The sequence below is a fragment of the Chenopodium album genome, chromosome 9 (genome assembly GCF_948465745.1).
Source record: "Chenopodium album chromosome 9, dcCheAlbu1.1, whole genome shotgun sequence".
NCBI lineage: Eukaryota > Viridiplantae > Streptophyta > Magnoliopsida > Caryophyllales > Amaranthaceae > Chenopodium > Chenopodium album.
The window spans coordinates 29,045,141-29,073,134 of NC_137842.1; the positions used below are offsets into that span (position 1 = coordinate 29,045,141).

The 27,994-nt window shown below is 42.6% G+C and overlaps 1 non-coding gene across 1 annotated transcript; it reads left to right on the forward strand.

Moving 5' to 3' along the window:
• The first annotated feature begins 3,455 nt into the window (after positions 1-3,455).
• LOC145561192 (small nucleolar RNA R71) lies at positions 3,456-3,561 on the forward strand. The gene has a single exon (XR_014093755.1). It is a non-coding gene; the product is annotated as a small nucleolar RNA R71 (small nucleolar RNA).
• The last annotated feature ends 24,433 nt before the right edge of the window (positions 3,562-27,994 follow it).

The following is a 27,994-nucleotide window of genomic DNA, read 5'->3' on the forward strand; positions in this document are numbered from 1 at the left end:
AGCACCACTACCAAAAATTCGATCACAACCATTCTCAACAATAATGATCAATTTCGCTACAAAAACAACAAACAACAATATGTAAGCAATAAACAACCATTATTCATCACAAATAACAAACCAAATTCAAAATTCAAACATCAAAACAATCAAAATGCATACTACTACTATTCATGCCCATGAGTTAACTAAAACATGCAATTATATGGTATAATAAGGCAATTAAGAGCAAGAATAGATGATTATACCATACAAGAAGCAAAATAGAAAAATCCTTAGCCACCAATTTCCACTCACAAGAAAAACCCAATTAAGCTTCAACAATGGAGTATAGAAAATGGTGGATGTTATGGGTGAAATGTAGTATGAATTTGTTAAAATTGGATGAATTACTAAAGGATTTGATGAATTGTGATGGAATTTCGTTGAATTTGAGTGAAAATTTGATGAATGTTTGTAAAGTGAGGGTGCGGTTTTGGTGAGGGTTAAAGGGGTATGCTCGTGAGAAAATAAGGATGAAAGTGAAATTAGGGAAAAGAAGGAAGAAAAAAGAAAAAGGAAGGCACGGCAGGGGTGCGCGGCCGCGCGGCCTGGCAGCGCGCCCGCGCCACCTGCTGTTCTTCTTGCCTCTTCCCTTGGTGCGTTCATGCGTGGGTACATCGATTACTATCATTCTGGGATTTACGACCCCGGTATAATGATCAGTCTTTAAATGTGAAAAATATGGGTTTCAACACCCCAAATTATGGTAGCAACACGATGAACTCACCAAGTTCCAATTTCTTCAAACATAAGCACAAATTCCCTAACTTACCTTCCTAAAAAATCTTACCCCTTTTACCTCAAAATTTCAATAAAATTAAACATATAGCAATCAAAAACCGCAAAACACCATTCCATTTCTCATTCTACTTGATGTAATCCGATTCTAAGAATTCAACTATAAATCCTAAGTAAAAACAAGTGAAAGAAAATAAAAGAAACTAAAAGAAAGAAAATTAAGAAAATTTGAAATAAAAAAAAAAGTTAGAAATCTCCGGGTTGCCTCCCCGAAAGCACTTACTTAAGGTCCTTAACTTGACCATTCCTCAAAATCACGGAGGGTCAAAGAGCACCACCTTCTTCAAAGTGGCGGAAAGAACAACTTATCCTTCATTTCCAAACAACCTCTCATTGTTGCTTGACAAAACTTCACTAGCTTGCACATCAAAAACCATCTTTTCATTTATCATTTTCAATCTCATTCTCTTCTTCTTCGAAGCTCTTGCTTTTTTCTTGATTTTTTTTCTTTTCGTAGAAGGTTTCACACCATCTACATCCATGGAATCCTCCTCTTCCTCTCGAGGGTAGAGCTCAAACCAATGACGAATGTCGATCTCCTCTTCGTTCATAGCCTTTGGAAGCTCCTTCTTTTCTTCACTAACTTTCATGCAATCAAAAATCACAAGCACATCATCAAAAATATCATGAACATTGTTAGATGAAGAATCAATTACATACATATTATCAAAATAACGAAGGGAATCATCACTCTTAATTTCTTTCACAAGGGATAAAGATTCATGCATTGGTTTTAGCTCAAAACTCTCTTTCTTGTAACCAACTCTCAAGGTAATTCGGCCTCCCTTAACATCAATCAATGCTCCCGAAGTAGCTAGGAACGGTCTCCCTATGATAATAGGAAAATGGTCATATTCTTCTATTTCAAGCACAATGAAATCAACGGGGATTGTAAAACCACCTCTCTTTAGGGGAACATCCTCAACTCTTCCCTTGGGAAACTTGATAGACCTATCGACCAATTACAAAGTCATGTTGGTAGGAAGAATTTCTCCTAGCTTTAGCTTCTCGAAGACCGAGAAGGGAATTATGCTACACTAGCACCCAAATCACATAAAGCATTCTCAAACATCTTACTCTTGATTTTGCAAGGAATGGAGAAATTACCCGGATCTTTCATCTTCTTAGGGAGGTCATTGTGAATCAAGGCACTACAACACTCACCAAGCTCTACCGAATCAATCTCATTACAATCTCTCTTGCCACTCAAGATATCCTTAAGGAACTTGGAATATCTAGGAATTTGGGTCATGGCTTCGGTAAGAGGGATAGAAAGATGGACCTCCTTTAACATTTCAAGAAATCTCCCAAATTGTTCATCTAGTTTGTTCCTCATAAACTTTTGGGGATATGGAAGGTCGGGTTTTCTCACTTCCTCTTGCTTTCTCTCATCACTCTTCGTTTTCTCATGGCTCTCTTCTTTGGTCAAATCTCTTGACACATCTTCCCCTTTTTGCTCACTTGAAACACTCTTCTTCTTGTCCTCCTCACAATCCCTAGAAACTCTCTCTTCAAGAACTCTTCCACTACTTGTGGTGATGGAATAAACCAATTTCTTGGGATCTACACCTTAAGAAGGCAATGAAGAAGGACTAGCACAATCTTTCAAAGTGTTTTCTAGTTGGGTAATTTGTGTCTCATGAATTTTGTTATGTGTCATGATCTCATTAAGTTTCTTATCGCTCACCACCATATAGGTGTTCAAGATTTTTGTTTGATTTTCAATTATCTCCTTCAAATTTGACTTGGACGATTGAGAATATGAATTTTCAACTACACCTTGAGACTTTGGATCAAATCCGGGTGGGATTCCCCTTTGATTGTTTTGAAAATTTCCTCTATTTTGATTGTTCCAATTGTCTCGATTTTGATTGTTGCCAAAATTTTGGTTTTGGCCACCAAAGCCTTGAAATTGGCTTTGATTTCCATACCCTTTGCCTTGGTTTTGATTCCCATAACCTTGGTTATTATAGTTGCCTCAGAAATTTTTATTTCCTTGATTCCTATAATTATAATTGTTATAGTTATCAAATCCACCTTGTTGGTGAGAATTTCTATTTCTAAAGTTTCTTAGTCCATCAAACCTTTGACCATTGTTATTGTTTGAGACAAAATTCACATGTTCACATTCATTACTCTCACCATCATCGAGATTTTCAAACCCATTTAAACAAGTAGAAGCATTATAGTGATAAGACCCACAATTGTCACAAAACAAGCATCCATTAGGCATATTATTAGAAGTAGAAAGAGGAGTAGAGTTAGAAGATGTACCTCTCCCTTTGATGTGGAAGGGATGACCTTGTGCATTGGAAGTTGGACTTTCAAGCTTGGCCTTGATTGTTGTCATCTCCTTCCCCAATCTTGCAATTTGAGAGGATAGATTGTTGATGGCATTAAGTTGATCAACTGAGTAAACCGTTGATCCATTCTTGCTTGAAGACTCTCTTTCTCCTTCTTCCCAATCCATGTTATGGAGCACCACGTCTTCTATAATGTCTACAACCTCTTTTTCGGTTTTGTTCATGATTGGGCTTCCGGCTCCCGTATCAAGACACAATTTGCGTTGAGGACTCAACCCTCCATAGAAAATTTGAATGATTTGATATGTTGGGATGCCATGATGGGGATATTCTCTTTGATACTACTTATACCTTTCCCCTGCTTCATACAAGCTCTCACTAGGATTTTACTTGAAACTTTGGATCAAAGCTCTTGCCTCTGCCATTTTCTTTTGGGTGTAGAACCTAGACAAGAATTCCTTGATAGCTTCATTCCATGTTCTAAGAGAATTTGGCTTCACCTCCTTGTCTAACCATTCAAAAGCTCGACCTATGAGAGAGAAAGGGAACAACTTGAGTCGAATGAACACTTGAGAAACACCATTCACTTTGATAGTGTTGCAATACTTCTCAAACTCTTTGAGAAGGTTTAGCGGACTCTCAATCTTAGCCCCACTAAATTGTCTTCTTTCAATCAAAGTGATCATGGTCGGTCTTATCTCAATATCATTTGTCGGTGTTGTTGGCAAAGCAATTCCACTTTCAAACCTATATGCACCATGAGTTCCCAACTCCTTCAAAGCAACTCTTGGATTATCCCCCATGCTTACTTGATCCTCTTCTTCTCTTTCTTGGTGAACTTCTTCTCTTGGAGAACTTGGACTCAAAGAACGATTAAAAACCATTATCCTTGTTATTGTTCTCTCGATTTCCCGATCAAAAGGCACTAAAGTCCTTCCTCTTATCCTACGCATACAAAAACTCAAATCAAATATCAATAGCACGGCTACAAGTGCAGCCTAAAGAAAAAATCTTTTTGTATTTTTGAAGTTATGGTGAAATAGACTCAACAACAATAACAATCATCTACGCCATTCCCCAGCAACGACGCCTTTTTTTGACCCTAGGTGGAAGCTAGGTCGTTGGACTAAATTTCCTATGTCAAATCAAAAATTGTAAACTCTCGACACACCTTCATACAAGTATAACGACAAGTCAAGGATTGAACCCAAGGGAATAGGAGCTAACTACTATTGTTCAAGTCAAGCTATCTTGAAGTCAAGGGGGTACGTGTGTGTGTGTGTAATCTAAGAAACTAAGCAAAACAAACAAGAAATAGAAATCAATATAATGAAATACTAGGGTTAGGATCCGCATGTACTCGGAATGGACATACCTAATTGGGATTGGATATGACTAAGTCAAGTGTTGCTAGGGAAAATCAACTAAGCAATCAAGAGAGTAAGGTAGGCTAATCTCCTATAGTTCAAGCTAGAGCCAACTACGAGAGACTCTAACTAGGAGCCTTGTAAACCTACTAAATCAAAAAAAGCAAGCCACATAACAATTTTCCGTATCAATGCAAGCCTAAAATGCATTCTAGTGCAACAAATCAAAGTAATCTACTCTTCAATTAATCACACACATGCACTTAATCAATCAACAAATTTAATCACAACATCAACTCCATCAATTTCCCCCCAATAAGCATCAATCCATCACTCATACATGCTTCACCATTCCCCTAGCAAGAGAACTACTCACAATCCGTTGAAATTAAGATCAAAACTAAGCTAATCAACAATTTCATCATCATCATATCAATAGAACTAATTCAATCCCAAATTCAATTAAAACTAGAACAATCAACAAAACAATTGAAATGATAAGCTGAAAATTGCATTAAAGTAAAAGAAATCCTTACAAACTTTGTTGAGGGTAAAAATACCTCGTATACGTGGACCAATCCCATAGTGACACGTGGCCCAGTTATAGGGTGACACGTGTCCCCACGGGAAGATGCCACGCAATTAAGAGCCCTTAAGGTCTCAAGCCAATCTCGTAGCGACACGTGGCCCAGTCAGAGGGTGACACGTGTCGTCATGAGAAGATGCCACGTGTTTAGGGCATGTGTTCCTTCTTTAATTAGCACGCTAGAAAGCCCTAACAACGGCAGGGCCCAAATCCCGAGAAAAATCAATGAAAGCCGCAAAACGGCTCCCCCAGAGTAGCACGTGGCATTCACTGATTGCGCAGCCAATCACGCCACGCAAATCTAGGGTATAAACCCTAGAAAGGGGCACGAGACCCACCCCTATAAATACCCCAATCATTTATGATGGAAGGGACGGATTAAGACATTTACAAACAACAGAGCATTAAATAGCTCCAACTTCTCTCTACTTTCTCTCTCTAGCCTTTTCCGTTCCGATCACTAACTTGATCGTCGGAGGCGAATATTCCGTTGATCGAAATATTCGTTGTTTTGCTGGTTGGACCGTCTCGTTGCCAGAAGAGCGTGACCAATATCCTAGGAAATCCAAAAAACTCCCGAAACATTTGGCGCCGTCTGTGGGGATACTCGTACGTTATGGCGATAGATGGTCAGACACCTAATCAAGGCAAGGATGGACATGTAGAGGATTTAATCCCTACAATCCGTACTAGCGATCCTTTTATAGCCACATTTCAAAAAGCTGATGACCCTCCTGTTACCGCAACCTGTCTTAAGGCCGCGCTTAACAAACTCAGAAAAGAGATTGAAAACAATGGAGCCTCTACCTCTAGGCAGCCGCCCAGGAGAGAGGAACAGAGGGCTCCAAAGAAGACACACAGCAAAGCAGTCCATGCAACGGACGCTGGAAACACTCCCTTTCGAAGGCCGACTAGAAGGTCCCCGAGGGTACCACGAACTAATTTCTCTAACTTGCTTGCGAAAACGAAATCGGCTGGGGGGAGGGGTAGGCAGCCTCGAAGAGAGGAGCCTGAGTCGTCCAGACGATGGAAGGACGCAAGAGATTACCTTCGGCATAAGCAGCGGGAGCGCGTCGCCTACTCGGAAACGGCCTCAACCCCAACTATGTCGGATGATTTTTCACATCATTTTCTTTCCCAACATACCAACACGCCCATCTCTAGTAGAAGTCAGGCGGTCCGCAGCCCAACTCATATTCCAGTCTTTCATACTCCAACTCCTATTCCAGCCCAATCATTGCAATATCAACCTCCTCGGGGGTTCAATGGCTTGATGCAGCCGAACCCCCAGGCATACGGAAAATATGGGCCATACGGGCAGGTGTACGGACAGGATCCTTACCTGGCTGGACCGTCCGTGCAGCCACAATCCATCGATTGGCAGATGCGCCTACTTACTCTAGGAGATAAGCCGCCCCCGTTCTCGCAAGATATTTTTAATGCCCCTCAGCCGCCAAAGGTGAAGAGTGTAGTTGTGGGAGCCTATGATGGCACGGGCAACCCAGAAGAACACATCACCTCGTACAAGAACTTGATGTACTTGCAAAGCGTATACGATGCTACTTGGTGCAAATGTTTTCCGGCCACTCTGAAAGGTGTGGCGCAGGATTGGTTAAATAGTTTGCCAGCCGGATGTATCAATTATTTCACTTCTCTTAGTTTGCATTTTGTGGAAAATTTTTCATACAACATACCGCCTCGAAAGACTAGCCTTAACTTGGCGACAATCGTCCAAGGAAAGAATGAGGGCCTACGCTCGTACGTCCAACGATTTAACCAAGAAAAAGCCCAAATTCATAATCTGCCGGACGTAATGGCTTACTCTAAATTTCTCCGGGGATTAAGGCACAATGGTTTTAAATTTGACCTAGTTAGGAAAAAGATTCGGACATACGAATGTGTCTTGCGGGAAGCCGAAGCTTATATTGAAGCAGCGGACTTTTGTTCGCTCACGAAATCAGAAGCGTCGGCAAGGGGGTTGAGAAAAAACCTTCTCAGCAAGACTCGGCCGGCAAAAAGAAAGAAGGAAAAAAGAGAAAAGAAGTCTGGGTGGCTGATGCCCAGCCACAGAAGTCCAAGAAGGTCAAGGCGTACGAGCCCCAGTTTGAATTCAACAAGGATTGTTATTCTATCTTGATGGAAATCAAGGATAAGTTTGAATTTGAGAAGCCACAGCCGCTGAGAGGCCCGGCTCAGTATAGGAACAAGAACAAGTACTGCCATTACCACAAGGACGTGGGACATGACACAAACGATTGTATCAACTTGAAGAGACTGCTGGACAAGCTAGCCGAGAAGGGCATGCTGAATTCGTATGTGATGAAGTCCAAATTCACATACACACGGACAAACAACACGTCCGAGCAAAAGCAAAAGAATGACAAGAATAAAGATAAGGAAGATGATGGGAACAACACTGATTCAGGCTTTGTGGCCGTGATATCAGGAGGATTTGCCTCAGGCGGCCCCACTATGAAGGGGATCAAGCAGGACGCCCGGAACCTGGGATAGGTGATGCAAATGGACTCAGTAAAGGCTGAACCCTTCCCCGAAGTAATCATCAGTGAGGCCGATCGGGGGAAGGTCAAAGTCTTACACAATTATCCCATGGTATTCATTATGAAGATAGCCAATTTGAAGGTCGGTTGAATATTGATTGACACGGGAAGCGCGGCTGATATCATCAGCCTGGCCGCCTTGAAGAATCTAAGCTTCCCAGAGGATGCTCTCCAGGACATCACTCACCCATTGGTTGGATTTGGGGGGAATGTCATCCATCCGGTGGGGCGGATAGACTTACCTGTCCGATTTGGGAAAAAAAGGGAAGGAAGGGATATGGTTGTCCGCTTCTTGGTTATGAAAGAATTGACTGGATATAATGTCTTACTCGGCCGTCCTACACTGAATGCAGCAAAAGCAGTCATTGTGCCTCACCTAATGCTGCTAAAGTTTGAGAGGACGGACGGGAAAATAGGTACAATCTAAGGAAGTCAGAAGATGGCAAAGGAATGTAATCAGTTGGCGGTTAAGCCTACAGCGCGCGGACCAAAGTCGTCCGAGCCAAAAGAAGAAGGAACCTCACTCCCAACACACCAGGTCGGCTAGAAGCGTAAGGCGGCCAAGATAGAGCAAGCATAGCAGCTAATGACTGTCGGTCGGCTAGAAGAGTTACGACCCCAGCCGGCCGGCAGCCACTAAGATATAGTGCTTTACCCCGATCAACCGAGTCGGACGGTTAGTGTGGGCACTATAGCTTTGGTTGTGCTTGGGGATGTGTTAATTCAATTGTTGAGAGAGTTTAAAGATGTATTTACATTTGATGTTGGCGAGATGCCAGGTATAAGCCCTGACCTGGCCGTGCATAAGTTGGCTGTAAACCCGGCCATTAAACCTGTCTGCCAGAAGAAAAGGAATCATGGAGAAGAGAGGAATCAGGCGGCCGCAGCAGAAGTCAAAAAGCTTCTGGACGCCGGTTTCATTCGGCAATGTTATTACCCAGAATGGGTGGCCAATGTGGTCCTCGTGAAGAAGCCGAATGGAACATGGAGAATGTGTGTGGATTACACCGATCTGAACAAGGCATGCCTTAAGGATAGCTTTCCCTTGCCCAAAATCGACCACCTGGTTGATTCGACGGCCGGGCATGCCCTGATGAGTTTTATGGACGCATACTCCGGATTCCATCAAATTTCATTATGGGAATAAGATCAAGAGAAAACAGCGTTCGTAACTGAGCAGGGGTTGTATTGTTACAAAGTTATGCCATTCGGCTTTAAGAATGCCCCAGCTATCTTTCAACGACTTGTTAATACAGTCTTCAGAGATCAGCTCGGCCGGAATATGGAGGCGTACATTGATGACATGATTGTCAAGTTAAAAGAACCGGCCGACCATTTGAAGGACCTACGAGAAATTTTCACCGAACTTAGGCGGCATAAGATGATGTTAAATCAAAAGAAATGTGTCTTTGGTGTTGAGTCTGGTAAATTTCTCGGATTTTTAATTGATCAGCGTGGAATTGAGGCCAACCCTGAAAAAATCCAAGCCGTCATGGATATGAAGTCACCAAGGACAATTAAAGAAGCCTAAAGATTGACCGGCTGTTTAGCAGCACTTGGTAGATTTCTGTCAAGATCAGGGGACAAGTGCCGCTATTTCTTTCAAACCATAAAAAAGAAAGCCATGTTTAAGTGGACAGAGGAGGCCGAGGAAGCATTCGTACAGCTAAAAGTCCACTTACATACATTGCCTCGGCTTGTCAGTCCACTTAAGAGTGAGAAGCTATTTATCTATCTTGCCATCTCTGAACACTCCCTAAGCACCGTCCTACTTGCTGAATGGGACGGCCACTAGATCCCTGCCTACTTTATTAGCCACGTACTTCATAACGCCGAGCTAAGGTATCCCCCTATTGAAAAATTTGGCTTGGCATTATACATGGCATCGAAAAAGCTGCGGCCATACTTCTTGGCACATTCAATTGTGGTCTACACAGACCAACCTCTGAAGAAGCCATTTACAACTCTGGAGGCAAGCGGTCGTATGCTTAAATGGGCCTTGGAAATGAGAGGCTTTGACATTTCATTTGAGCCAAGAAAAGCAATTAAGGGGCAAGCCTTTGCTGATTTTTTAGCTGAAATGACTCGGCCGGATCTTCAGACGGCCGGAGACCAGATTTGGAAAGTGTTCGTGGATTGTAGTGCAACAGCTGCAGGTTGCGGTGCAGGTGTCATATGTCAGTCTCCTGAGGGAGATAAGTTTGAGTACGCTCTGAGATTCCAGTTTCAAGCCTCTAATAATGAGGCCGAGTACGAAGCCCTCTTGGACGGCCTTAGAATGTGTAAGGCGGCAGGAGCGACAAAAATTGATGTATGCTCGGACTCTCTACTTGTAGTCGGCCAGGTGAATGGAGACTTCGAGGCGAGGGAGCCGGCTATGATAAAATACTTGAAGATTGTAAAAGAGGAGGCTAAGAGCCTAGATCATTTTACTCTACAGCAAGTTCCTCGTTCGTCCAATCATCAGGCGGACGCCCTCTCTAAGTTAGCATCCTCAGCATCATGTGATACTCCTAGGTCGGTATTTTGGAAAGTAAAAGAAAAGAGGAGTATTGATGTTAAGCCAGTACATATCATTGATAGAAGCTTCACTTGGATGGACGGGATCATATCTTACCTAAAGGACGGATTACTCCCGGCCGATCCTAAAGAGAGCTGGCTGATGAAAAAGAGAGCAGCCTGGTTTGAAATTAAGCAAGGAGAGTTGTTTAATAAGGCATTTGTGAAGCCGTACCTGAAGTGTATCACTCTTGAGAGAGGGCATGATGTCCTGGATGATCCTTACTAGGGGCAGTGCGGCTCTCATATTGGAGGACGAGCTTTAGCTGAAAAGACTGCACATCTGGGCTACTACTGGCCGAGCTTAAAGTCGGACGCCATGGAAATGGTAAAGAAGTGTGACAAGTGCCAGAGATTTGCAACCTTGATCCACCGACCCGCCAGCAGTCTTTCGGCCATCTGTAGTCCGCTCACCTTTGCCTAATGGGGGATGGACATTTTAGGACCGTACACACCAGCGTCCGGCCAAAGGCGGTATGTGTTTGTAGCAGTAGACTACTTCACAAAGTGGGTAGAGGCCGAGGCTGTCCGGGGCATCAAGTGGACGAATGTTTTAGCTTTCATATGGAAGAGTATCATTACACGCTTTGGCATTTCTCAGTCTATGGTGTTCGACAATGGACCCCAGTTCGAAATGCCTCAACTCAAAGAATGGTTGGAGGACCAAGGCATAGCTCATTGCTTTGCTTCAGTCGGCCGACCACAAGCCAATGGTCAGGTAGAGGCATACAACAAGTTGATCTCCAATGGAATTGAGCGCAAGCTTGAAAGGGCAGGCGGCTTATGGGCTGATGAGTTGGTCAATGTGTTATGGTCCATACGAACCACGGTCAAGAGTTCCACAGGAGAAATCCCATTCTTCTTGGTCTATGGTGCCAAGGCTGTCCTCCTAATTGAAATGTATGAGCCCACCCTTAGGGCGATGCTATATGATGAAGCGGCTAATTGGGAAGCCATGAAGACCGCCCTAGACTTCCTTCCTGAAGCTAGGGGCAACGCGGCGCTTAGACACGAAATCTATCGTCTACGGATGACAAGGGCATACAATCGCCGAGTGTCAAAGCGGTCGATAAAATTGGGAGATCTGGTCCTAAGGAAGATGGAGGCTGTGGGACGAGCAAATGAGGATGGGAAGCTGACCCCAAATTGGGAAGGGCCGTATCGAGTCAAGGAAGAGGTCCGAGATGGGACTTACCGTCTTGAAGCCATGAACGGCCGACCCATTCCGCGTACATGGAACACTGACCATTTGAAGAAATATTATGTTTAAGTACTTAGCCAAAAGCTGTGTATACAGCTAGGTCTGTTGACCGAGCAATGTAAGCCGTACGACCAGAACAATGTAATTTTGACAAATTAATGAAAAGTCAAACATTGTTATATTATTTTCCATTTAATTTATGCGTATTTGCACGGTCATAATCTATACAGATATGCCGCGTGAAATTTGCGAGTAGGTTGCTTGCAACACAGCAACTCGGTCGCAGAACAAAAGTAAATTAAATAAAATAGAAACGGGCAACTTGACCCCGAGTTATATGTATATGTCCGCCCCTAACTAAGGCGGACGAAAAAGGTAAGGTACCCTGTGAAACCTATTTAATGGGGCAAGGGCGTACCTAGGCAGCCCAGCCCAGCCAAACTTAAAATTTTAAAGTTGAGATCATACTTGAAGTTTTCTGAGAGCGTCCGAGCGATAGTTTCAACGGACAAACTCACATAAAGTCAATTGAACGGCCAAATAATGTGTTGATTCGGCGTACCACCTAGTCCAAGGGCAATCATTACTATGATTTGATTAACTTGTTAGAAGTCATACCACCGAAGGTATAAATTCTACCAAGTCAATCAAACCACCCAAAATATGGACTAGGCGAACGCCGAATAAAGAAGCATACCCCCCAATTGTACGAGGATACAAAAACGTGAAAAAGCACGCGTACGAAAAAGCAAAAACTTGTTAAGTATAAAATGTGCAAAGTATGAAGCAAAATTTGGAAGCTGAATTAATAAAAGGACCGCTCAAAAGGCGGTAAAATATCTTACATAAAACCGCTCGAAAAGGCGGTTGAAAAAGTTAAGAAAAATATTAATAAATAGAAATTAAAGACAGAAAAAGCTGAAAGTCAGGGGGCGACCGGGGTCGAAGCTGGATCATGGACTAGGATGGGATCCTGAGAAGCTGTAGGAGAAGCGTCCTAAGCTGGCACCTCTTTGCTCTCCACTTCACCATTATTGTCGGCCGCCACTTCATTTTCCTCATCCTCTGAGGTTGTTGGTGTGGCGTCCAGCTCTGTAGAAGGCTGTCCAGCCTTCTTAGCTTCTTCCCTGAGGTAGACGAAGTTGAGGCGCTTAGTGAAGCGCTCTTGAAAATAGGCAGCCTCCCCTACGTCCACCATGAGCTCGAACGCCTCGAAGAAGTGGCTCTTCAGCCTATCCTCAGCGTTCTGCTCAATACGGACGACCTCGTCTGCGCTAGGGGCCCGAGGCGTCTTCAGCTGGAGAGTCAAGTCCTCAACAGACTTCTACAAGGTCTCCACCTCGGCCCTAAGTGCGTCTGCCCCGTCCAGGGATTCTTTCAAATGCTTATGGGCCAAGGACACCTCACTTCTGAGCTTCTCTGAAGCCTCAAACCCCTCCTTCCAGCGCTGGCCGTCCAAGAGGGCCTGATCCCTCTTCTGCCTCATAGTGTCCCTGGCTAAGGCCTCTTGTTCGAGGCCCTTACCCAGTTTCACCAGATCCTCCGCCTACCGCGCTGCCTTATCGGACAGCGCGTTGATCTGGGTATCAAAATATCGGCGCTGGACGACCGCTTCCCCAGTAACAGCATCCTGGGCCTTCTGGACGTTTTCCCAGGCGCGCTTCAGCCTTTCGTTTTCTTTTTCCTTCCATTCAAGGAAGGCGGTCAGCCGTAAGAAAAGCTGCGCACAAGAAAAACAGGTTAGTGGGTCTGAAAACAAAGAAAGGTCCTCAGTTGGAGGGTTGAAAAAGTCACCTCAGCGCTGCAGTTGATCATGGGGCCGAGGAAGCCCTCATGTATTCCCCGCAGCTTGTCTCGCTGCTCAGCAGGGACGGCTCGGACCATAGACTCCCGCATGGCCTTCCTGTCCGCCCCAGTAAGGGACTGTCAGGCAGCTTCATCTGTAGCTACTCTGTAATATCTACATATGGATGCAAAGAGTTAAAGTTAAGCTCAGTAAAAAAAAAAAAAGAAAAGAAAAAAAAGTAGGAAATTTAAAGATTACTCGGACTGACCGTTAGAGAAGCTTGGAGGAGTAGGAAGGTTGAAAGTGAATGGCGGGGGCGGCGCAGGCTGGTCACCATTATCCCCCGTCCGGCCAGACTGTTCGCCGACCGACTGAGTGGCTTCAAGCCAATCGGTTTCATTGACCCTTTGAACGGGCGGAGTCAATTCTGGCCCAGTCGGTTTTACCGGGGTCGACTTACCCCTATCGTCCGATTTCTCGGACCTAACATGACTCGGCATGGTGGCCGGATCTATGGACTTGGAGGCCCTGCTATCGCTCAACCGGGGTTGTTCTCCTTTGGACTGCTTAGAGGCAGCCCGCGACGTCGTCTTGGCCGCAGAAGTGGAAGTGGTCTTGGACGCGACCGTCTTCCTTTGTTTGGACGCCTTACCATCCTTGTCCGTCTGGGATGCAGGGGACGACTGCTTCCGTTTGGACCTAGGGGTTGGAGTGGCCAGATGTAGAGGCAAACTTTAGTAAAAAGAGAGCAAGATAATACTCCTTTAGATTGCTCGTACAGCTTTTGGCGAGCCTTGTACCGAGCCAAGTCAATCTCTGCCATATTGACCTCCCCTTTCTGCTCTGGGTCAAGCATCTTGTACGCCTCAGCTGAAAGAGAAGGAAAAAGTGTTAGAAATTTCTTCAAACTCAAATAATATGTGTATGTGTAAGAATATGTGTCCATGCGTCCACCTTGGGGCAGGTTCTTGTACAGGCCATAGGCGGACATAAATGTGGGATCCCACAGCCAGCTGGATAAAGGGACCCATTTACTTGGAACGCGCTCAGTTCTGTCGTTCCTTTTCACCCGCTTGACTTTGAAATATTTAAGCTGGTACTCCTGGCTGGGGTGGACGGGTGGCTTATCAGGCTTGAGGTCCCCGCGTCCAAGTTGAATTTGCTCAGCATTGAACCGATTCATCCGCAAGTTAAATTCAACATCTTTGGTCTTGATGCGGTAAAATCGGTGCTTCCAGTCACGCCACTTAGAGACGCGGTCCACCACCATCATGTAGTCTCTAGTAGAGCTCAAGATGAACCAACCGTCCGTAACCACGTCCAGCTTAGTCAGTGAGTGCATCTCACAGAAAACTGCAAAGTCTGGCTTGAAGCCTTTGCAGATTCACGTCACCAAGTACCCTAAAATGTTCAACCAACTGTTTGGCATCAGCTGGAAGAGGGCTATGTCATACTCATCCAAGATTGTGCGGACGAAAGGATGGAGGGGGAAGCGCAGTCTGACGTCTAAGGCCGCCCTGTAGACGCTAAAGGATCTTTGGCGCGACCTCTCTTCTTCCCAAGCAGCCACGGCGCGGGACTTTCGTGGGTGCTGAATCTCGAATCCCTCCCTAATGTGGAGGAATGCCTTGTAATCCTCAAATTTGTAGTTCAGGTAGCCCAAGGCTGTGCTACCCACTGTGCAGGCGTACAGATCCTTGAAGCTGTCAATGTTGGCAACATCCTCCTCGGCCGCCTCTTCGCCCTCTGCGGCAGCCTTTCCACCCTCGGCCGCATTCTCAACCTCATCCTCCTCTCGCTGAGGAGGGCTCCTAAACTCGGAAGACAGCACTCTGTCCAGATCGGCTGCCTCCGCTGAGCTGCGGCTCCTAGAACTATGGCCGCCTCGGGGAGAGATAATGTCTTCAAGTGGCCTTTTGCCTTTATCTTTGGCACCCGCCGCCTAACTCCCAGTAGGAGGTGCTCTGCGAGGGGGCAGGTCGGACGGTTCATTAATTGAAACCCCCGTTCTTGGTCTGTCCGACCTGCCATATCGGAGATAGAGTTCTGAGGGGGTGGGGACGGACGTATTAGCGTCCTCCCGAGAAGAAGAAGGAGGTCCTTCACAAAGTAGCAACTTGGCCCCATCCATGACCGAGCTGGCATATTGGGGGAACCTCAACCCCGGAGTTCGCCCGGACGTTCCCCCAGTAGTAGAAGCGCCTTGGGTTCTTTGGCGCTCCTCGAACGAGGAAGTTACTTCCACGGCCGAGCAGTGAGTGCCCGTGGAAGCGGTCGTAGGAGTGGTAGAAGGTGTCTCTAAGTTAGCATTATTTGGGTCATAAGGGGGCCTAGGGTTCACCAGACTTCCGTCTGGATTTCTGGCCGCATGACGATCGTACGTTTGCATCGTCCGTGCCATGTTCGACTGCAGGGACAGAGAAGAATGGGTGGATGTGAGTTGGTACGCACTAGAAATGGACCCACTCCATGAAGGAGACAACTCGTCTCCGTCCACTCAAGACTCCTCAGTCCCAGGCGAACGGCCGGCCTCATGAGGAGAAACGGACGAAGCCGAGTGTTGAGCCAGCTTTTAAATAAACAAAGAAATAAAAATGAAAGGAAAAGAAAACAGGCGGCCTACCTCTGTACGTGTTGAAAACTTGGAAGCCTTGAAGATTGATCGGAAAACTCAACAAATGTTCCCGGAAAACTCAAACGCACGGCGGAGCTATTGAAGATTTAAAGGAAAACACACTTTCTCTCTCTAGAAGCTCTAACTTCTCTCTAGAAAATGTAAAGTTCCAAAGTGCCAAAATGAAGTCAAACCCCTTGTATATATAGGCAAAATTTATGGGGGTAAGATGGTAAATTCATCTTTCCCGCCTAACAAAATGGAACGGTTATAATTTGAAAATGTGACCTAGAATTTGGAGGGACAAGGAGCAACTCAGTTAAATTAGGCGGAAAGAAGATGACCTAATAAACGGCGCGTCCAAAGGAAAGTTGGCAGAGCTAAAGCTCCCTCCGCAATGGCAAGACGGCCGCATCTCCCAAAAGCGAGACGGCCTACCTTCGTCCGCGCCATTTGTATAGATAGGCGTTCACTCCAAAATTGTCAGGCGGACATAAAACTGACAAAACCCTAATACACTTGCACGCGCCAAGGCTATTAGAGGTCAGAGGAGTCGGCCTGTAAGCGTACGAGCAACCCCCTCTGAGGGGCAAATGTTGAGGGTAAAAATACCTCGTATACGTGTACCAATCCCATAGTGACACGTGGCCAAGTTATAGGGTGACACGTGTCACCACGGGAAGATGCCACGCAATTCAGAGCCCTTAAGGTCTCAGGCCAATCTCGTAGCAACACGTGGCCCAGTCAGAGGGTGACACATGTCGTCATGAGAAGATGCCTCGTGTTTAGGGCATGTGTTCCTTCTTTAATCAGCACGCCAGAAAGCCCTAACAACGGCAGGGCCCAAATCCCGAGAGAAATCAATGAAAGCCGCAAAACGGCGCCCCCAATGTAGCACGTGGCATTCACTGATTGTGCAGCCAATCACACCACGCAAATCTAGGGTACAAACCCTAGAAAGGGGCACGAGACCCACCCCTATAAATACCCCAATCATTTATGATGGAAGGGGTGGATTAAGACATTTACAAACAATAGAGCATTAAATAGCTCCAACTTCTCTCTACTTTCTCTCTCTAGCCTTTTCCGTTCCGATCACTAACTTGATCGTCGGAGGCGAATATTTCGTTGATCGGAATATTCGTTGTTTTGCAGGTTGGACCGTCTCGTTGCCAGAAAAGCGTGACCAGTATCCTAGGAAATCCAAAAAACTCCCGAAACAAACTTGATTCAATTCAATGGAGAAAATGCTAGAATTCAACAATCTTCAATCATCAATCAACAATCAAGAACTTCTCTCTCTACAATCTAGAGTTTCTCTCTCTAAAATTCTATCCTAATTTCTATTCTAATTCTGGAATTATTCCTCCCAAAAATCCTCTTTAATCCTCTCTCTAAAAATAGAGTGAAAATCTATATATAGAAAAACTAACTAAGATAAGTTAGTTAGATCATCCCCAAATAAACCCATAAAGGCGCGGCTAACCATAAGGGGAGTGCGGCCGCGCAAAATTGGGTACGGAACAGGGACTTAGAGAGGCGTACCTGCGCCACCAGGCCGCGTTGCCACACCATGGTCGAGCGCACACGCGCCTGAAAGCAGGGGAGCCCTCTTTCCTATCATTTTGATGTTTTTCGTGCGTTCCACTTAATGCTCTTGATAAACATGGAACCTTGCAATTTCTAAACTCCATGTTTGCGGGTTCAAGACAAGAAATCATGCCCCCACGACTTGAATACACAGCTTAATGTCTTTAGGAACTTGCACTTCTGCATGCTTGAGCTTCAAATGGAGACCACTAAGCATCCTAATCAATACCGAACTCGGGAAGAGGCTCGGGAAACTTTTGAAAATGATATTAACTTCAAAAATAAAGGAAAACAAGCAAATAAAATAGAAAATAACAAAATAAACTAAGAAATGCATAAAGGAAGAAATCAAACTTAGAAAATGCAAACTAAAAGAAATAAAGAGTAAAATCAAGGAAAAACTAAGTAAAACAGCTAAAGAATAGCATGAAATTCATCCTAAAAAGAACCAAATGAGTTCCATAAATGACACTCATCAGGTGGTTACGGCGACGGCAAGGTGCATAGACGCCTTTCGGAGCCAGCTCGTGCGGATGAGGAACGTGGCTTCTTATCATTGCGATGACGTTTTTCAGGAGGTAGCTTTTTTCTCTTTATTTCTGCATTGTTTATATTTCTATTTTGATTGCTCCTAACTTGATTTCTTCTTGTAGGGACAACCTATTCCTTCCCTTACTCGGACGATACCTGAGGTTGGGAGAGAGCCAGCTAAGTCTAGCTCAAGGCGTCACCGCACTACTTCCAGTGGTCAGGGTGGCTGATCTGATTCTGCCCGAACCAAGGCGGTGGAGGGCTCGGCCTCTTCATCTGAGAGTGCACATGCTGGGCCGATAGGCAAGGGAGAGGCGACTTCGGCTTTGAGAGGTTGTAGGATGTACGAGGTTTGTGAAAATTAAGGTGGCCGCACCCTGTAAACGGTTGCCTACGTATCCTTTACTAAGGAATCAGGCCAAATGTAGCTCTCTTGAGTGTCCTACTCAAGTAATGATGGGTAGTACTTTTTAAGTTGGTCAAGGTTCTCCATGTTTGAGAACTCATTGTCGTCCAAATCAATTACTTTTGCTGCACCTCCTGATAGGATTGTTTTGACAATATAGGGTCCGGACTAATTAGGCCTAAATTTGCCTCTTGGATCCAAAACATTTTTCCTTAATGCTTTTAACACCAAGTCTCCTAATTTGATGTTTCTCGTCTTGACCTTCTTATTAAAATGTCTAGCCATACGGGTTTGATAACATTGGGTATGATGTAGAGCTTCTAGTCGTTTTTCATCAAGTAGAATTAGCTCTTCATACCTTGCCCTAGTCCATTCGAATTCATTGAGTTTACTTTCTAATGCAATGCGTAGAGATGGTATCTCTAGCTCTACAGGTTGTACGACATCCAATCCAGAAACTAGGTATAATTGCGTATTTCCTGTTGATGTGCGAATTGACGTGCGATAGCCCCAAAGTGCGAAATGAAGTTTGTTAGGCCAATCCTTGTAATTTTCTTTCATTTTCTCGATAATAGTCTTTATATTTTTTTTAGCTGCCTCAACTGCTCCGTTTGCTTAAGGTCTATAAAGGGAAGAATGATGGTGTTGAATGCCATATTTTTGTAACAATTCTTCACACTCAGCTTGGAAGTGAGTTCCATTGTCACCTATCATCTCATGTGGGACTCCGTATCGAAAATGATATTTTTTTCGATAAAGAGTGCTACATGTTTTGCAGTGTGTTTAGCATATGATTATGCTTCAACCCACTTTGTGAAGTAATCAATTGCTACTAGGATGGATTCGTGACCTCCTGTCCTAGGAGGGGTAATTTTACCAATGATATCAAATCCCCACGTAGAGAATGGCCATGGTGAAGTGTAGGTCTAAAGTAGAGATGGAGGAACATGTTGTAAATTGGCATAAATTTGGCATTTAGGGCCTCTTTTTACATATTGATGACAATCCTTATTCATGGAAGTCCAATAATACCCTTCTCGTATTATCTTTTGGACTAGAATTTTGCCATTAACATGGGTTCCATAAATGCCTTCGTGGACTATCCTCACAGCTCTTTGGGCATCCTTTTTTCCTACACAGAAAAGAGCTCGACTCTTAGGTACCCTTTTATGTAACTCGTTGTCTATGAGTACGTATTGGGAAGCCAAGAGTCTTAATGCTCGTTTTGCTCTTTTGTAAGCATGAGGAGGATATTCTCTTTTGGTGACGTAATTAAGTATGTCTGTATATCACGGTTCTTCTTCCTCTTCTTCTTCATCTTTGACCACTTCATCATCTTTTATGGCTTGAATATAAGCCGTTTTGTGCCTTTTCTCTATAGTTAGAGGCATTTGCTCGATCTCCGTAGGAATCCTAACCATTGAGGCTAGTCTTGCAAAGGCATCAGCAAATTGGTTTTCCTCTCTAGGTAGATAAGTGTATTCTACCTTTTTTAACTGATTGGTGAGAGTTTCTAGATAAGTTTGGTAAGGGGCTAAACTTTCACACCTTACTTTTCATCTTTGAGAAATCTGGTTGATGATCAATGAAGAGTCTCCGAATATTCGTAATTTCACTACCCCCAATGCCAAAGCTATTTCAACGCCTACCACGCATGCTTCATATTCAACAGCATTGTTGGTAACGTCCAAATTTAGCTTTATGGAGATTGGAACGTGCTCTTCTTGAGGTGATACTAATAATACTGCCACGCCTCATCCCTTTTGGTTTGAGGCTCCGTCGAAGTATAAAGTCCATGTATCATCTTCAGTGACCATCAAGTCTTCGTCTGGAAATTTATTGTCATGTATCAGCGTCGAATCGCTAGGAAATCCAAGACCACAGATTTATTGCCTTTAGAGGCATGAATCTTACATCGAACTTGGCTAAATTTACTATCCACCTTGATATGCGCCTATTGAGTGTAGACTATTCAAATAGATATTTAAGTGGATCCATTCGGAAAACTACAAAGACTGTATGAATGAGCATGTAGTGTCTTACCTTGGTTGTGTCCCACATCAATGCGAGGCACAATTTCTCAACCGGTGTATAGCGTACTTTATACTTGAGCATCTTTTTACTTAGATAGTAGATTGCATTTTCTTTACCTTCTACTTCTTGTGCGAGCATAGCCCTCATTGTCTCCTTGGTGACATTTAAGTATAACCTAAGAGGGACCCCTGGAAGTGCTGGTGCTAATACGGGAGGATTTGCGAGATAGGCTTTGATCTTCTCAAAGGCTTTTGACACTCATTGTCCCATATTATTGGCACGTTCTTTTTTAGTTTCTTGAATATTGGTTCGCATATCGTTGTTAATTTCGATATGAACCTACTTATATATTTCAACCGACCAATAAACCCTCGAATTTGTTTCTCGGTTTTGGGCGGTTGCATTGACATGATCGCCTTGATCTCGGTTGGGTCTATCTCTATTCCTCTAGAGCTTATGACATATCCCAAGAGCTTGCCTGAGGTAACTCCAAAATCGTACTTTGATGGATTTAACCTCATGTTTTTTTTTTTTAGCCTTTCAAAGAATTTTCTTAAGGCTACTTGATGTCCTGGACGATCTTTTGATTTCACAATTATGTCGTCTACATATACCTCAACCTCTTTGTGCATCATGTCATAGAGTAAGGCAGTCGCTGCTAGTTGGTATGTAGCACCCGCGTTTTTCAACCCGAATGGCATTACCGTGTAACAGTAAGTAACCCATGGTGTTATGAATGTTGTTTTCTCCATGTTTTCTTCTACCATGAGAATTTGATTATATCCCGCGAATCCATCCATTAACGAGAGAAGTGCATGATTTACTGTATTATCTACTAAAATATCGATGTGTGGAAAAAGGAAGTCGTCGTTTGGACTTGCCTTATTTAAATCTCGATAGTTGACACACATTCTTACCCTTCCATCCTTCTTCGGAACTGGGACCACGTTGGCTACCCATTCTGGTATTTGGATACCTTGATAAAACCTGCACTTATTTGTTTTTGAACTTCTTCTTTTATTTTGAGAGCTACATCGGGTTTCATTCGACGTAGTTTCTGTTTTACTGGTTTTATTCCTGGAATTAGTTGTATGGTGTGTTGAGTTATTTCTCTATTAATGCCTAGCATATCTTTGTATTACCAAGCAAATACATCAATAAATTCTTTAAGTAGATTAATTAAATCGGTTCTTTCTGGTTCATTAAGTGTTAGTCCGATTGTAACTTCTCTTTTTATGGTTGAATCATTTGAGATATCAATCGTCTCAGTTTCTTCAATTATCGGTGTTTTCTTTTCAAGTGTGTCCATTGCTTTGATAATTTCTTTGTCATTTTAATTGTTAGTTAAGCAATGCTCGTCATTTTGGGTTAATGAAAAACACGAGGAGTAAGTAGAAGAAGATATATTATTGAACTCTAAAATCATTACATCGAAAACGGAAATGTCCTCAAGGACTTGATTACTAACTATCCTAGGAGTAGAAATAGAAGAAATAGGGGGTGCTACAGCTAAAGGCTTGGTAGACTCTACAGGAAAAGACTCCGACTCTGACTCTGACTCAGACGACTCTTCGAACATCGGTCCTTTCCCTGTTGTTATGAAGATTTTCCTTCCACGGGAGTAGTCCTCTTGACCGTCTTGTGCTACCCTTGTACTAATCCTTCCGCTGGAGTGATGAGTTTTGAAGGGTCAAAGTTCTCGCTTTGTAGGACTGTTTGGATGAGTGAGGAGTTATCCTCTATATATTTCGGCTCATCTTTTTCTCATCCAAATAGGAATCCCATGACATTAAAGTCAAAGCATGGAGGTGCTTTCTCCTTGTGAATATGAGTTGGGATTTCATCTAGAAAGTAGCAATCTAGAAAATTTTGGAACCCCAGTTGCCTTATGCCATTTACAGCAAAAGGTTCGGGAAATTCATAGCATGGATAGTCTTCTCCTTCTCTTATGAACTTTCCATTGAGAGTAAGAGGATAATGATCCATTGGGATTTCTTTCTTTTGGGTGTGAGCTTTCCTACGCGCCTCAGACCTTTCTTGGGATCGCTTAAGATCTTCCCGAGTCGGTTCAAAACAAAGTCCAAAAGTATCTAATTTAGGGAGGCCAGGTAATTCCAGCTATTTTGCTATCTCCTTTTTCTTTCCTAGAGTTATTCCAGGAAAGTGCCCTAGTCTCTGGAGAATAGCATTAACTCTCATATTGGAGTGGGGGTCATGACAGAGAGGGGTCCTTTCATCTTCCTCGATTAAGGAGACCTCTTCATTAAAGCCCCACAAGTCTTTATCGTCCTCATCGTGCTTCACATTAATGAACGGATTTTCAACAGCTTTAATCCACAAAGGTGAAGCATCGATCATGATGGGGATTCCTCCAACTATGGATTTTACCTGTTGGTGAAGAGATGATGCGACGACCTTAAGGTCATGAAGCCAAGGGCGTCCCAACAATAAGTTTAATGAAGCTTGAATATCTACCACTTGGAAGGTAGTGGCATTTTCTATTGTTCCCGCTGTTACATTCATATTAATTTTACCAAGACCTTAGCAACAAGTATTGTCATAAGATCTTATGCCTTGTGTTGACGGAGTTAAGTCTTCAACCTTTATGCCTGAGATCCTCGCAATTCTTAGTGGACAGACATTGATTGCCGATCCATTTTCTGCGAGAGTCATTGGGACGTTTATTCTCTTGCAGACTACTTTGAGGTTTAGCGCCTTGTAATGCTTGTCACCTTCTGGAGGTAAATCTTATCAGAAAAAGTGATCAAGTTGATAGGACTAAGGATATCACTCGTAAGGAATTTAGCCAACCCCTCAGGAGTGGTATCGGAATTTATCCCTATCTTATCCAAGGCATTCATTACCGCCAACCTATGTTCTCGATACGTAGCTAGAAGTTTCCATATATTCATCTCAACCTTGGTCTTTTTGAATTGCTTGAAAATGTCATTGTCTTCTACGATATGTATGGGAACGTGTGGCACGGAAGGCATGGGTTGTGTAGCGATGGGAGGTTGCGTTCTCCCTGATCTTGTGAGGACGTCTATAGGTGAATCCTCTTTATCCCAAAAATTCCCTATTGAATAATACACTAAAAAGGGAGGTTTTTCCATGTCCTTTAGGTAGACGTCTTCTTCATCGCTGTCCAAATCCTGTTAATGCTTATGTCTTGTTCTTGTGGGATTCGAACTAGCTTTTTATCTTCAATCATCTTCTGAATTTAATCTTAAAATTTAAAACAGTTTTCAATGGTATGTCCTCCTGATTGATGGTGTGAACAGTAGAATCATTCTGTCCTCTTTAGGGATTCAAATGGTCTCGGTTTGAGAGGTTTAACCTTGCCATTCTCATAGAGCATTTTGAACATTTTAGCATTATTAGTCCCAATTGTAGTATAAAGTTTATTACTCTTCTTTGGTGTGTCAATTACCTGGATAGGGAATGTTTTCTTCTTCATGGGTGGATCTTTATCGTACTTTTTCTAAAGTTCCTCTCCTTGTTTCTTTGCAAATTCAATAGCCTCACGTAGTAAGTCTATTCCCTCCCACATGGACCATATAAGCATTCGCACATCCTCCTTGGTTGTTGGTTCTAAAAAGTCATCCATGGCATCAAAAAAGGTTTCCTCCTCTTTTTTGATAGCATGAATTTCTTCAACAGGCTTGATGAGAGATGAGGGATCAACATTGTTTTCCTCATTAGAGATGGCCAAGGAATCGGAGAGAGGTGCATTGTTGATGCTTGGCTTCTTACTAGCAGGGGGCAATGGTAGTTTATTATTATCAATTAAATCTTGGATAGCTTCCTTAAGCTTCCAACAATTCTCAGTGAGATGACCCCTACCTTGGTGATATTTGCAATGTGCATTGGGGTTCCAATTAGTTGTCCTCTTTTCAACTGGTGGGTCCCCAAATGGTCGAATAGGAGTTATAAGACCTTTTGCATTCAGTCTATCAAATGCAGTGTCATAACTCATACCAATAGGAGTAAAATTCCTCCTAAATGGTTTCTTTTGTCCTTGGTTGTTCATACCAAGGACTTCACTCAAATTAAAGGTGCAAACATTATTTGAGTGGGTGGTTTTAGAAGAAGAAAGATTGTCGTTCTTCTTGCCTTTCCAACCACTGTTCGAGTTATATTTAGCAGCTTTTTGTTTAGCAAGGTCGCCTTCAATGTTAATTCCAATATTGTATACAGCCTTGAAAGTGTGTAGATTGTTTTGATATTTTAGATTCTTGGAGTACTTTTCTTGGAGATTCTTGATGAACAACCTCACAGATTCTTTTTCACTTGGTACTTCAATAATCCAAGCAGAAGTTTCTCTCCGTTTATTGAAGAAAGAAGTGAAACCTTCATTCTCTTTCTGTTTAAGTATTTCAAGTTCCCTATGATTAGTTTGAACTTGAATATTTCATTTATACCTATCAATGAAAGCGTTTACTATTGATTCCCAAGTAGAGGTTTTCTCTTTCTCAAGGGAGAAGAACCATTGTTGGAAAACGGTTTCAAGAGATAGGAGAATAGAGAATGAAATACTTTTTTATCAATACCCTTAATACTCATTATTGTTTCAAAAGCTCTTAAGTTAAAATAAGGGTTATCAGTTGCCTAGAATTTTGGGATGTTGTTGGCATTGAACTTCTGCGGAAGAAGCTCCTTGTCCACCGAGACCCCCTATGAACTAATGCCCTAAAACGTGTTATCACTAGATATCTTTCTCAAGCTTTCTTGCATAGATCCATTTGTTGTTGCTTCACAAGGTCATTAACTTTGAGGGTTAAGGTCTTTAACAATTCAGTAACACCAGCCATTTGCTTCTTGAGCTTATTAACTTCTTCTTGACTTACCATTATCTTCTTGGCTTTTCTTTTTGAGCAATTGGTTTGTCAAAAAATTGTACTTTAACGAAAAGGTTGTCTCTGATTAAACGCCCTTCCTTTCTTAACCACCTGCTGTAAATTAAACCATTTTTATTTTAATGACTTGACTCAAATTGACTTTGACTTTACGGGTTTATAAAGAAAAAGAAAAAAGAGAAAAAATAGGGTGTATGTTTTTGGGAATCAAGTATATGGTTCAAACAAGTGGTTTAATTTGGAGGATTAATTTCAAACTTAACCCCCTAAAAAATGACGGAAAACAGGCGCATACAAGACTCTCTAAACATGGATAAAGTGTATATACATATTAGTGTGTGCTTTATTTGTGAGTGCAAGTGACATGATTTGACTCTTGTACATGACCATGGGACTTAGTGTCTAGACTCAATTAAGGACTTAACAAAGGTACTGTTTTTTACAAAATAATCGAACTAATTAGCAAACTGTTTAATTAGACTCGTTGTGATGACTCGAGTAAAATGCTGAACTGTCGCCAAAGCAACAGGACGTAGTATCGCCGCACTCTGTAGTGCAGCGCCAAACGACAGAGATGTCGCTTGATGTTACACAACAGCGTGTGGCGCTGCAGCCCAAATCGTGGCGCCATTACTGGAGCGTTAATCTGGGACTCCTTTCAGTATTTTAACTCTACGGGACATTCCTAAAGTCGTACTAAGTCAATTCCGATTAAATTATTAGACTTTAATTACTCAAATTAATTAATTAGTTAATTAGACAAAGTCCTTTTAGTCATTAATAAACTTATTTATACATAAACACAAGTCAAACAAACGGTTAGGAAAAACACATAGAGTATGCACAACAAATAATGCACAATTAGTCAAGTAGGCACAATACGATGCAATGAGTTTGTAACCAAACCATGGCTCTAGTTCTTTAAAGTTCGGGATATGGGTTAGTTAAAAAGAGTCCATAGTTAATTGTCCAATTGCACCGCGCGGAAGCCTTACCCTTTGAAGGGGTAGCGCGAGTGGATGGGACACCGTGAGTTAAAAACTCGCTTCCATGGTTTGGTGAATTTAACATTCTCGGATGTACCCTTTGGCTCATAGAGCGTTCAATCAGGTAGATAGAGCATGAATTCCAAGTGGGTTATGTCCATATGTATAACACGTATGTGTTTCTAAAAAGTGTGAAATACTCAATTAGGAAGTAGAATCGAGCAAACACTGCTAAAACTGGTCAAAATTAGAACTCATATTTCTCGCTCGGTATTGAAAAAATTTGGCGCCAGAGAACAGAGGCCGCCGCCGCAATATAGCTCTGTCGCCTGGCGATAGGAGTGTCGCCTGGCGACAGAGTCATATCATCGGCAACAAACTCTGTTTTCTAGACGCCAGTTCCTACATGCCTTAGCAGCTTTCTGTGTTTGATAAAATTTTCCAGTTTTTTGCACCATTATTTCGGTTCTAGTTGTGAAAGATATTCCTCAAATTTCCTACGTGTAAAAATACTATGTTTTAACTCATTACGGATGGTCTTTCCAATGAGATCTTTTTTATGCATATGACAATATTGTTAATCAAAATTACGCACATAAAATACATAGAACTTTTCGAGTCTCATCCACTTATTCTAAATCATTGCCGAAATAAATTTCAGGAATTAAAATAGAAATCCTCCCTAGTGGAGTCGCCAAATATTGTAGGGAATATTTCAAGCATTACCCAAAAATTTTACCCCATTATGATCATACACTAAAGCATGGTGGCGTCCAAAAGTAAGGAAGCTAGATCAAATGAGTCGCCAACAAGTTTTAGAAACTTGTAAACCATTCACATGGTGAGGTTACACCCCTTAACGATTCAAGAGATCGTTAACTCCAATAGGTATGTGTAAACGTCACTCAAAGTGCGCCTATGTTAAACCACGTGTGAATATGCTTGGCACTCATAGGAAGTGGTAATTTACATAATACGATTAGGGACTAATAAAATAGGGAGCCGCCAACAAGTTTTTAAGGAACTTGTAAACCGTTCACGGATCATAAAAAGGCAACCACGATAAGGGACAACGATAGGCAACAACGATTGACCCGTGAAGGTTACACCCCATTCATAATCCATGAGATTACTAACTCCATGTGGTTCGGAACCACGAAAGGAGGATCGGGGATGATGGTACGAAGTGAGTCATGGAGTCACATTCGCCCGTATTGGCCTCTACTCGATTCTTATAGTGAAAAGCATTCCTATGATCTCTAAGGCATACAAACAAAATATTCAATTCGCTCCAAACTTTTATTAAGCTAAATTGGTTGAATATTAATGCAACATATAGTTCTAAAATATTTGTGATCACTTGAGTAAATAACAAGATTAAAAGGATCCTAAACCGGTTGTCCAAATTATCTTATTAGGCGTGATTTTTAATTACATATTCCCTTTAACATGAAATATGGTGACCATAAAAAATAATAGAATGAACATAAATATTGGAAGCAATTCAACAATAATTCCAACAACATAAAATCGTTAGAAAAATAATAGAAATAAAAGGAACATAATTCTTACTTTGATTCTATTTGCTTGCAGCTATAAAATAATAAACGAGTTAGTAACTTCAAGGAAATAATAATAATAAAACAACAATTAAATTAAATTAAATTAAATAGAGTTGATTTGGGGCTAACCCTCAAACACTTATACCTTTTACGCCTTGGCTTAAGGACATAACCACGAGTAAAGTATGGACACCTTGGAGTGCTTGAAGAAGGAA